Here is an 11,274-nt window from a genome sequence, read left to right as displayed (position 1 = left end):
ATGAAGATTTAGAAATTGAATGGGCTCCAAACATTAGAAGCTACTTTGGTTGAGTGTCAAGCAGGGTGGGTCAGGGTTTAGTGCAGGTGCCTCTATCTTCCGTTGTACTTTTGAAAGAGGACTTCAACTGCCTCCATTATTTTGACCTCAGCCTTTCTAACTGATCAAGTTCTTCTTTCCCGCTTCTGTCTTCACTCAGGCAAAAGACCCTGTGAGCAAAGCATCCCCTGACGGGAACCAAAACTACCCTCTCGAGCAGTAAGGGCTGCCCTGAGCCAGCAAGTCCCCACCCGTGACAATGACGACCTGTCTACTGCCCACCTGCACGCACCCACCGACCTTTGCCCCACATTTTCCTCATACAAACCTGGAAGTATTTGCAGCACTTTGGAGACCGTCTTTGAGACGCCAGTCCGCTGTCTTCCCAGTGTTGGCCTTGCTGACACAAACTTTCTCGTTTCACTATCACTCGTCTCTCTGCCTTTGGATTTTGTCAGCAGTGAGTGGCCGAACCTGGTCTGTTTGGAACCCACCCCCACCGCACCCCCGCCCCGGAGCCAGGTGCTCTTGTGCTCCTGCTACACTTCTACTGATTCTTCCCTATTGCCAATGGCCTGGCTGTTGGATCCGCTGCTTAGAATACAACAGACTGGCATATTGATGACACCCCCTTTGGGGTCATGAACACTGGAAACAAATTGTAGGGACTGAACCATCTGGGTCACTCATGTAGATATCCCTGGTAAAGACCTGTTCTCTAATGAGACCAACAGGAATCAAACTGGTGATCAAACTTTGTACTACCTATCATACCATACATGGCAAAACGTCTACCATCGTATACCGGGCACAAACTTATGGTTCAGGAATTACAAGCATGTAACACATCCATTTCTACTATACAAGGCAGAAAATAAAAGACTCTGTTTCTGATGCAGACGCTACCACTGCCTGCTAGGCTTGTGATTCCTGCCGGAAGCTTATGTCTCTTTCGAGGTTAGAGAGCCCACGTTGCATGGGTGCTGCGGGCACACAGACCACATGAGAACTTTGATCCTTTCTTGGGACTACCAGTGGTCCCTGGCCACGGTGGACACTTTGTAAAGTTACAGTATTGCTGTTTCAATCTGATCAGCTGACCTCAGCCACACATTGGGGCCTTTGAAACTAATCTGGATCATGCGTTTCAGCTTCCCAAACCATCTGCAGCCTGACAACGGTACACATTGTAGTGTAAGTGCCTGACATTAAGCTTTTGATTGCTGCGGCACCCCTTTCAAAGATAGCTATCTCAAATAAACATATTGTTAGCTATGCAAATAGATAAAGAGCCAGGCCACTCCACCCATCAAGTTCACCTTTTAGGAAGCCCTGGGTAATTTAGATAACTGAACCCTTGAATGCTTTTTCCCTTCCTGCACTTGAATTCCCACATTTCTGTTTTAAATTCACCAATAAAGAGTAAACCGGTGACACCCTCAACCCCAATAAAGATAGAACCCCAGATCCATGCACTCTCCCCCAGTCCTAACCTGGCAGTGTGGTCCCAGGTATGCAATGTACCCACGTAGGAGTTGTGAATCATAAACCTTGCTTTTTCAAAGTTCCCTAATGCTTGTTGCTGAGATGTGTCTTACAATCATAATAAGAACAGCCAGGGCCAATCCAGCCACAACATTGGCTCCGGTGGGGGAAATGTCTGTGGAGAGTCACTAAAAGTAGCCCCAGTGCAGGTGAGTGCCCCCAGGCATTCCCAGCCAATAGCGTCACTACTGATAGACTGGGCCCTACACAAAACACACATTTTATCCCTAAAACCACTCAACAATGAACTGACAGTAAAGGTATTCAACGAATCAACATCCACAGACATGGCCTTATTCAAGTGTTGGAAGAACCTCCAAGAACGAAGCTCAAAAAGATTTATGCTTCTAGCTCCCTCACCTACTATTGACTTGCATACAGTATAAGATGATTTAATCACTCAATGGAGCTATGTCTAGAAAAGAATCATTGCCTCTTTGTTAGAGTAGGCAGTTCATTAGGATTTAACGGAATGCCTGGAGGCCAGCAAAGGTGGGGGGGGGGGGCTGGCCCGCTTTTGGGAAAGGGTGGCAGCCCTCCAAAAACAAAGCCACAAGAAGCTGGACCAAACGAGGCAGGCCCAAGACAAGGCCAGAAACCCTGACCAAGTAAGGAAGAAAAGGCACAAAACCCTGCTCCCCCCAAAAAATCCCCTCCCCAAGTAATAAATATTCCAACCCGTAGTTAACAACTGTCAAGAAAAGACTGAAACCCACACCGGGGGGCACGCAGCTCACCCTTGAGTGCACCTGTCTCGCTTCTCCAGAGTGTGCTCCCACTTTCAATAAACTCTTCACTTGCACCGCCCAACTGTTTTGCCTAGTCTATCTTCACATTCTTTCTTGCCACAAGACCAAGAGCCTCCAGGGACATCCTGGGGACTGGTTGGGCGGAGGCCTCAGGGCCTGGGGTCTCCTCAGTCTCTCCAGCAGCATCTTGACTACTTCCTTCCAAGGTCATGATAAGGACACAAGGGGTAAGAGGTTGTATAGCACTATTTTAAAAATTCTGGATTCTGCTGTGACCATTCCTAGGTAGGATGCATCCTTCATTCCCCTGGTATACCACCCTGGCAGTACATCCTCTGGGGGGCAGCCTGACTAGAAGGAGGCTTAGAGAATTCTCATTGAATTTTATAAAAGTGCCCTGGAATCACCAGTACCAGGCCCTTCTAGAGGGAAGGTCTGGGTATGAGTAAGAGATTTTAGAAAGATTTTAGGGGTACCTGGATGGCTCAGATAGTAGAGCATGTGACTTGATATCAGGGTCATGAGTTTGAGCCCCATAGGGGGCATGGAGCCTACTTAATTAAAAAAAGAAACATTTTTAAATGGGGGAATTTTTTTATCTACAGGGAGGACAAATACCAACTTTGTGGCAGTAGAAAGAGAACAACAACCCTGGAACTTGAGGAGGGACTATCTCAGACCCGGGGGAAAGAGGGACATTAAAGATTTTTATCTTTCAGAACTTCCACTGGAAACTTCCTCATGAAGGACATTGTCCTGATGGAGCTCTGCCAAACTCCTGCAGGCATCTAAAATTCAACTAGCTACTAAGTCTGCCATCCTATACCAGACAGCTCTCGCCATGATTTGACTACCTTACCTTACTGAGAAATCTATTGGAAAAAACCAGGAGTGACCACAATTCCTGCACCATGCAGAACACCTGACAATACCTTCAGATGCCTCCTTCACCCCCACTCTATAGCTATCACTGATTCTTGGAGGTAGGCAAATACCACCTGACAAACAGGAGATTTAGAAATTGAATGGGCTAGTAGGGTAGACAGACAGGACAAATCAGAGAATGGTCTTTAGTCCCTGCAAACACAAGAATCATATTAAATTATTTGACCTGAATGGAGAACCATACGGCTTATCAGCTATTAGAAAATCATACTGGCGGTACTCTCAAACTATGCTCTCTGATTGACTTAAGTGCCATGTGAAAGGACCTCAAAATGGTAACCAACATTTTTGGGGCACTTTGTGTATACCAGGCATAACTGGCCTCTCACCTGAACACGTTCATCTTAGGGATGGTCATAAGGGGTCTCCAAGTGTTTAAAGAAACATGACCAGTAGTAGGCCATGTAGCCCTCAAATGACGGCTGAGCTTTCTCAAAATGAGGATACTCTCCTTCATTTGGCGAGAGATTGCCAGAGAGATAATTGACTCATTTCTGCACATCTTCAAGCCAGCTTCCACACAATGCTGAGAAATTTGTCCTGACTTTTAGCTTAAGTGAGCAATGACACCGCCAAAGCACTGGAAGACAAGAAAATCCACCAGCCAGATATGTTTCCTGGGACTACCCAGAGGGCATCTCTTCACTGAATCCATAAGGAACGGCTGGGGAAAGGCACAGTGGCACCCCTGAGCAGCTCAGTAGTGGCTACCTTCTGGCAGGCTGGGCTGATGCTACCACAGACCTGGACTCCGGTTCTCACTGGACATGACAGGATTCCAGAACGGCAGGGCCACAAGGCAGCATTGAGCCATCAAAGACAAAGCATTTGTAATTAATGTAACATTGATCAAATTGGAACGTCCACCAGGAAACTTTCAGCCAAAGGGGTCTATGATGATGTCTACTAGAACATGATATTGCTACAAGAGCAATCGATGGGAATCCATGGGGGCAAGCACCATCTGTGCAAGCAAAAAGCTCTCAAGAACGATGTTAGCAGCCTCAAGGGAAAACCCTGACCCCCTCACCCAGTTGCCAGACCTGGGCCAGTTCTCAGACCCAGACCCATTGATCAAAGTGGAAGTAGGATCACCTCCAGCAGAGACTCTGAAGGCAACCGTGCACATACGTATTCATAGAACCCATTCCCTCATTCCTTCCTCAAGTGAGAGTCAGCTCCTGGAGCACGGGAAATACTCAGCTCTTACCCTCAGTTCTCAGATACAGGGTCTGAGCTGCCATTGATCATGAAGCGGAAAAATGTGATGGTGATGGTCCATTAGCGTGGGGGCAGACGGAGGCAAGGTAACAAACCGATTGCTGGCACAGGTCCTTCTCACGACCTACACCATGCATGTTGTCCTCGTCCCAGCTCTTCGCTGAAAAAGCAGCAGATCTATTAGCAGCTGGCAGAATGCTTCACTGGTTCCCTGACAGAGGGAGGGGGGCTCACCATAGCAGCAAAGGCCAAGTGAAAGCCCCTCCAACTGCCTCCTCCACCAACACAGGAGCAACATGCAACTAAGGCAGGAGCAGAGATCATGTTTACCTGAAGGACTAGAGAATGGTGGGCCACATTTCTTCCCATTGGAGATCTTTGTGTGGCCCCTGAAAAAACCTTCCAGGTTATGGCAGTCGCTTGTTCTGTGACCTCGTCAGGTCACCCACCCTTCAGGGGAGTAGTCCACTACAGGCAGCTCGGCTGATCAACAGCCTCCAGTTGTCTTCCCTTGATGGCTGTGGGAAATTTGCCCCAGGCCATGGTTCTCTTGGGAAGCTCCAGCCAACATTTGAGCATGGCGGCATGGAACAGGGCCACTGCTGCCCAGAGTAGGAGGCTGTAAAGGGTCCCTCTGCCTCAAGGGCTCCCCACTGGCCTGGATGAATGGGATTCACACCTACTCTGATGCCTGAGGCTCTTCCAATGCCATCCTACCTTTCCTCTCTCCTTGAGCAGGAGAGGTATTGCAGCCCAAGGTCTCTCTTGATCTCCTCATACTCCTCCCCCTGCTTTATCTTTAGAGATGTTTCCTTCCATGAACCTCCTGAAGGTCTCATCCTGTCTTGACATCTTCTTCTCTGGAGACAGTGGTGCTGACAGTAATCTGACAAAAGAGCAAGATGGGCTTGGGGCCATGCTCAGTCAACACTCAGCTGGCAGGGAGGACTCTCTCCCTGGAGGAATGTGAAGAAAAGATAACCCCTAGCACAAGGTGGTCGGTAGCTCAACGCTGAGGAATTGACCAGTGGTGACCCAGGGAAAGTCCCGAGGTAGGGCAATACTCTCTTGTGTGCAACGAGTTAGGCATTTGAACAATATGGAAGCTGCAACATCTCCAAGGATGGCAGAGATGGTGGGTTGTGACTAAGTTACCTTGATGCCCCATCGCCCTGTCCAAGGTAATGAGAACAAGGGGCAACTGCCCTGGTTTCCTAAACATTAAAGGCCATCTGTGAATGCCAGAAGGCTTTTTTGGTTGCTTACCGGAGAGCCCTTAACTCTTGGCCTGGGAGAGCAATCGTAGCTGAGGAGCCATCTCAGGGTCAGATAGGGCCCAAGAGCGGCAGGGACTTGCACATGGTCATCCAGAGCAAGAATGTTATTATGGGGAAACCAGGTGCTTTATACACGAAGCGGTGACATCCGGGTGGATACCCGTGAAAATACTGGCTCCGCAGAACCATACAAATGCTCAGAGCTTGCCCCACCCCCCACAAAGAACTGTCCCCGCTTCTCTTCCTGGCTGCCCTCCCTCACATGGGGGCTCCTGTACCATCCCCAGCATAACCTGGCTGGACGAGACCCGCTCTGAGAGGAATGGGATCACACCCAAGTAGCTGCAAGAGTCACCCTGGCAAGGACTCTGTCCCAGGGAATGGGGCCCACCCACTTCTAGGGGGACTCTTAGAAGTGGGGAGAAGCAATAGCCCTTCCTGGACAAAGTAGAAATGCTTAATTTTCCATGCCAGTTGGCAGAACAAGGCTGAGAGAAGTAGGTATGCTACACTGCATATGTTATCAGAGGTCAGAGATGCACTGAAGACCCAGAGAACAGCTCGGTGGGTGCCAGAGGCAGGGGCGGAGGAGGGGCGAGCAAAATGGGAGAAGGGGGTCAAAAGGCACAAATGTTCTACTCGTGTAATCAATAAGCCCTGGGGAGGTAGTGTACAGTATGGTGACTATAGTTAATCATACTGTATCCTCTATTGGAAAGTTGCTAAGAGAGTAGACCTTAAAAGTTTTCATGGCAAGAAACAACTCTTTTGTAACTATGTATGGTGACAGATGCTAACTAGACTTCCTGCTGTGACCATTTTGCAATCTGTACCAATATCGAACAGTTACACTGTACACTTGAAACTGATATAATGCTACGTGTCCACTGTACCTTAGTGAGAGGAACCAAGCTGTGCTGATGCAAGGAGAAGCATCAGCTCTCAGGAGTTCAGCTGTGTCTCTCCTCTACAGGCCAGTCTGGTGAGAGGACAGATTGGCACAGAGCGGTGTTTGTTAGCAGCTAGGGCGATAGTGAGGTCTCCTGAGATAACAGAGGCCAGGTGGCTGCACTTCACAGCCTGCAGCCAGGGACCCACAATGACCATAACATTGGTCAAGGTTGGAGAGGCAGCTAAGGGGATTCACCTGTAGGGAACTTTAAGGCGGTAGTAAGCACAGTCTCTCTAGTGGCAAACAGATGAGTAGTAGCCTAACAGAGTGCTGCTTAACATCTACAATGGGAGGAAGGCAAAACTGGCGGAGCGGGAGGCTGAGAATGGTTGTATCCATAAAAACTCACGATCCCTGTGCGGTTCCTGGAACAAAGATGATTTGCAGAGTCAGAAGCTGTTGACTGAACAGATTGCTGGTTCCTACGGGGGGAGGACCTATGCACATCATGACACATGGATAACGGAATGATTCTCCCAGCCCTTCCCCCACGAACCCTAGAGCCATTTTCCTGAGAGTCTGTATGCTAGGGATCGAGAAATACCTGGGACTCTTGGACACAGTCTCTGTGTTCACATTGATAGTCAGAGCTCCAAAGCATCCTCATGGACACTGTTAGAGTGGGAGCTTATGGACATCAGGCAACAAGTGGAGTCTTGGCTGATACACAGCCTACAGTGGGGTCAGTGGTCTGCAGCCCAGACCAGTGGTCACTTCCCCAAGTCTCCAGGTATATAACTGGGCTTGGTATCTTTGGCAGATAGAATTACATCTCCACAGGGGGCTTGGCATGTGGACCAACAGCTATCTCATCCTCACACTGTGGGCAGAAGACTCCTCCTTGTTGTTGTTATTTTTAAAAGGAGATTTCTTGAGATATAATTAGTACAGAATAATATTTGCCAAATGTATGCAGTCATGAAGCCACTTACCCCAGTCAAGACACAGAACATTTCCTTTACCTCAAAACCTTCCCTGTGCCCCTTTGCAGTCAGTGCCCTCCCTCCAGCCCCTGGCAACCACCAATCTGTTCTCTGTCCCCATCATTTTACCTTTTCCCAAATGTCACATTAAATAGAGTCAGACAGTCTTGCAGTCTATTGGGTCTGACTTCTTTCACTCAGCATAATTTTGAGATCCACCCATGTTGTTACATGAGTAATTGGTTCCTCTTTATTGCTGAGTAGCAGTCCAGTGTGTGGCTAGACCACTGTTCGTTGACTCATTCACCACTGATGGACATTTGGGTTGTTTTCAGTTTGGGGCTATTATGAATCAAGCTGCTGCGAGCATCTGCATACAGGTCTTTGTATGGACCTATGTTCTCCATGCACTTGGAGAAACATTTAGAAGTGGGATTGCTGAGTGTATAGTCACAATGTGAACGCAGAGACTGTGTCCAAGAGTCCCAGGTATTTCTCGATCCCTAGCATACAGACTCTCAGGAAAATGGCTCTAGGGTTCGTGGGGGAAGGACTGGGAGAATCATTCCGTTATCCATGTGTCATGATGTGCATAGGTCCTCCCCCCGTAGGAACCAGCAATCTGTTCAGTCAACATATGTTTACCTTGATAAGAAACAGCCAAACTACTACAGAACACTTATGAAAGAAATTGAGGAAGACACAAAAAGATGGAAAAACGTTCCATGCTCATGGATTGGAAGAATAAACATTGTAAAAGTGTCGGGAGGAGGAGCAAGATGGCAGAGGAGTAGGAGACCTAAATTTCGTCTGGTCCCAGGAATTCAGCTGGACAGGGATCAAACCATTCTGAACACCTACGAACTCAATAGGAGATCGAGGAAAAGAATAGCAGTAACTCTCTGAACAGAAAAGCGACCACTTTCTGGAAGGTAGGACGTGCGGAGAAGTGAATCCGAGGCGATATTCGGAGGATAGACGGCGGGGGAGGGGGTCTCTGTCAACCACATCCGGCAAGTGGTAGAGCCGCGGAGGAAACAGGCCCATTTTCAGACGACAATGCTTTGAAACTAGAACTCAATCACAAGAGGAAAGTCAGAAAGAACTCAAATACATGGAGGCTAAAGAGCATCCTACTAAAGAATGAATGGGTCAACCAGGAAATTGAAGAATTTAAAAAATTCATGGAAACAAATGAAAATGAAAACACAACTGTTCAAAATCTTTGGGATGCAGCAAAGGCAGTCCTAAGAGGAAAGTATATAGCAATACAATCCTTTCTCAAGAAACAAGAAAAGTCTCAAATACACAACCTAACCCTACACCTAAAGGAGCTGGAGAAAGAACAGCAAATGAAGCCTAAATCCAGCAGGAGAAGAGAAATAATAAATATCAGAGCAGAAATCAATGAAATAGAAACCAAAAGAACAGTAGAACAGATCAACAAAACTAGGAGCTGGTTCTTTGAAAGAATTAACAAGATTGATAAGCCCCTGGCCAGACTTATCAAATAGAAAAGAGAAATGACCCAAAATAAATAAAATCATGAATGAAAGAGGAGAGATCACAACCAACACCAAAGAAATACAAGATATAAGAACAGACTTATAACCACTAAGGAAATTGAAGCAGTCATCAAAAATCTCCCAACAAACAAAAGCCCAGGGCAAGATGGCTTCCCAGGGGAATTCTACCAAACATTTAAAGAAGAATTAATACCTATTCTTCTGAAACTCTTCCAAAAAATAGAAATGGAAGGAAAACTGCCAAACTCATTTTATGAGGCCACCATTACCTTGATCCCCAAACCAGACAAAGACCCCATCAAAAAGAAGAACTACAGACCAATATCCTTGATGAACATGGATGCAAAAATTCTCACCAAAATACTAGCCAATAGGATCCAACAGTACATTAAAAGGATTATTCAACACAACCAAGTGGGATTTATCCCTGGGCTGCAAGGTTGGTTCAACATCCGCAAATCAATCCATGTGATACAATACAGTAATAAAAGAAAGAACAAGAACCATATGAGCCTCTCAATAGATGCAGAAAAAGCACTTGACAAAGTACAACATCCTTTCTTGATCAAAACTCTTCAGAGTATAGGGATAGAGGGTACATACCTCAATATCATAAAAGCCATCAATATCATTCTCAATGGGGAAAAACTGAGAGCTTTTCCCCAAAGGTCAGGAACAGGGCAGGGATGTCCACTATCACCACTGCTATTCAACATACTAGTAGAAGTCCTAGCCACAGCAATCAGACAACAAAAAGAAATAAAAGGCATCCAAATAGGCAAAGAAGAAGTCAAACTCTCACTGTTTGCAGATGATATGATACTTTATATGGAAAACCCAAAAGACTCCACCCCAAAACTGCTAGAACTCATACAGCAATTCAGTAAAGTGGCAGGATATAAAATCAATGCACAGAAATCAGTGGCATTCCTATACACCAACAAGACAGAAGAAAGAGAAATTAAGGAGTTGATCCCATTTGCAATTGCACCCAAAAGCATAAGATACCTAGGAATAAATCTAACCAAAGAGGCAAAGAATCTGTACTCAGAAAACTATAAAATACTCGTGAAAGAAATTGAGGAAGACACAAAGAAATGGAAAAACATTCCATGCTCATGGATTAGAAGAACAAATATTGTGAAGATGTCAATGCTACCTAGAGCAATCTACACATTCAATGCAATCCCTATCAAAATACCATCCACTTTTTTCAAAGAAATGGAACAAATAATCCTAAAATTTGTATGGAACCAGAAAGGACCCCGAATAGCCAGAGGAATGTTGAAAAAGAAAAGAAAAGCTGGTGGCATCACAATTCCGGACTTCAAGCTCTATTACAAAGCTGTAATTGTCAAGACAGTATGGTAATGGCACAAAAACAGACACATTGATCAATGGAACAGAATACAGAGCCCAGAAATGGACCCTCAATTCTATGATCTACTCATCTTCGACAAAGCAGAAAAGAATGTCCAGTGGAAAAAAGACGGTCTCTTCAACAAATGGTTTTGGGAAAATTGGACATCCACATGCAGAAGAATGAAACTGGACCATTTCCTTACACCACACACAAAAATAGACTCAAAATGGTTGAAAGACCTAAATGTCAGACAGGAGTCCATCAAAATCCTAAAGGAGAACACAGGCAGCAACCTCTTCGACCTCAGCTGCAGCAACTTCTTCCTAGAAACATCACCAAAGGCAAGGGAAGCAACGGCAAAAATGAACTATTGGGATTTCATCAAGATAAAAAGCTTTTGCACAGCAAAAGAAACAGTCAACAAAACCCAAAGACAACCAACAGAATGGGAGAAGATATTTGCAAATGATATATCAGATAAAGGGCTAGTATCCAAAATCTATAAAGAACTTCTTAAACTCAACACCCAAAGAACAAATGATCCAATCAAGAAATGGGCAGAAGACATGAACAGATATTTTTCCAAAGAAGACATACGAATGGCCAGCAGACACATGAAAAAGTGCTCAACATCATGTGGCATCAGGGAAATCCAAATCAAAACCTCTATGAGATATCACCTCACACCAGTCAGAATGGCTAAAATTAACAAGTCAGGAAACCACAGATGTTGG

The sequence above is a fragment of the Mirounga leonina genome, unplaced genomic scaffold, assembly GCF_011800145.1.
Source record: "Mirounga leonina isolate KUSES-001 unplaced genomic scaffold, KU_Mleo_1.0 Mir_82, whole genome shotgun sequence".
Classification (NCBI taxonomy): Eukaryota; Metazoa; Chordata; class Mammalia; order Carnivora; family Phocidae; genus Mirounga; species Mirounga leonina.
Note: the sequence above shows the minus strand (reverse complement) of the source record.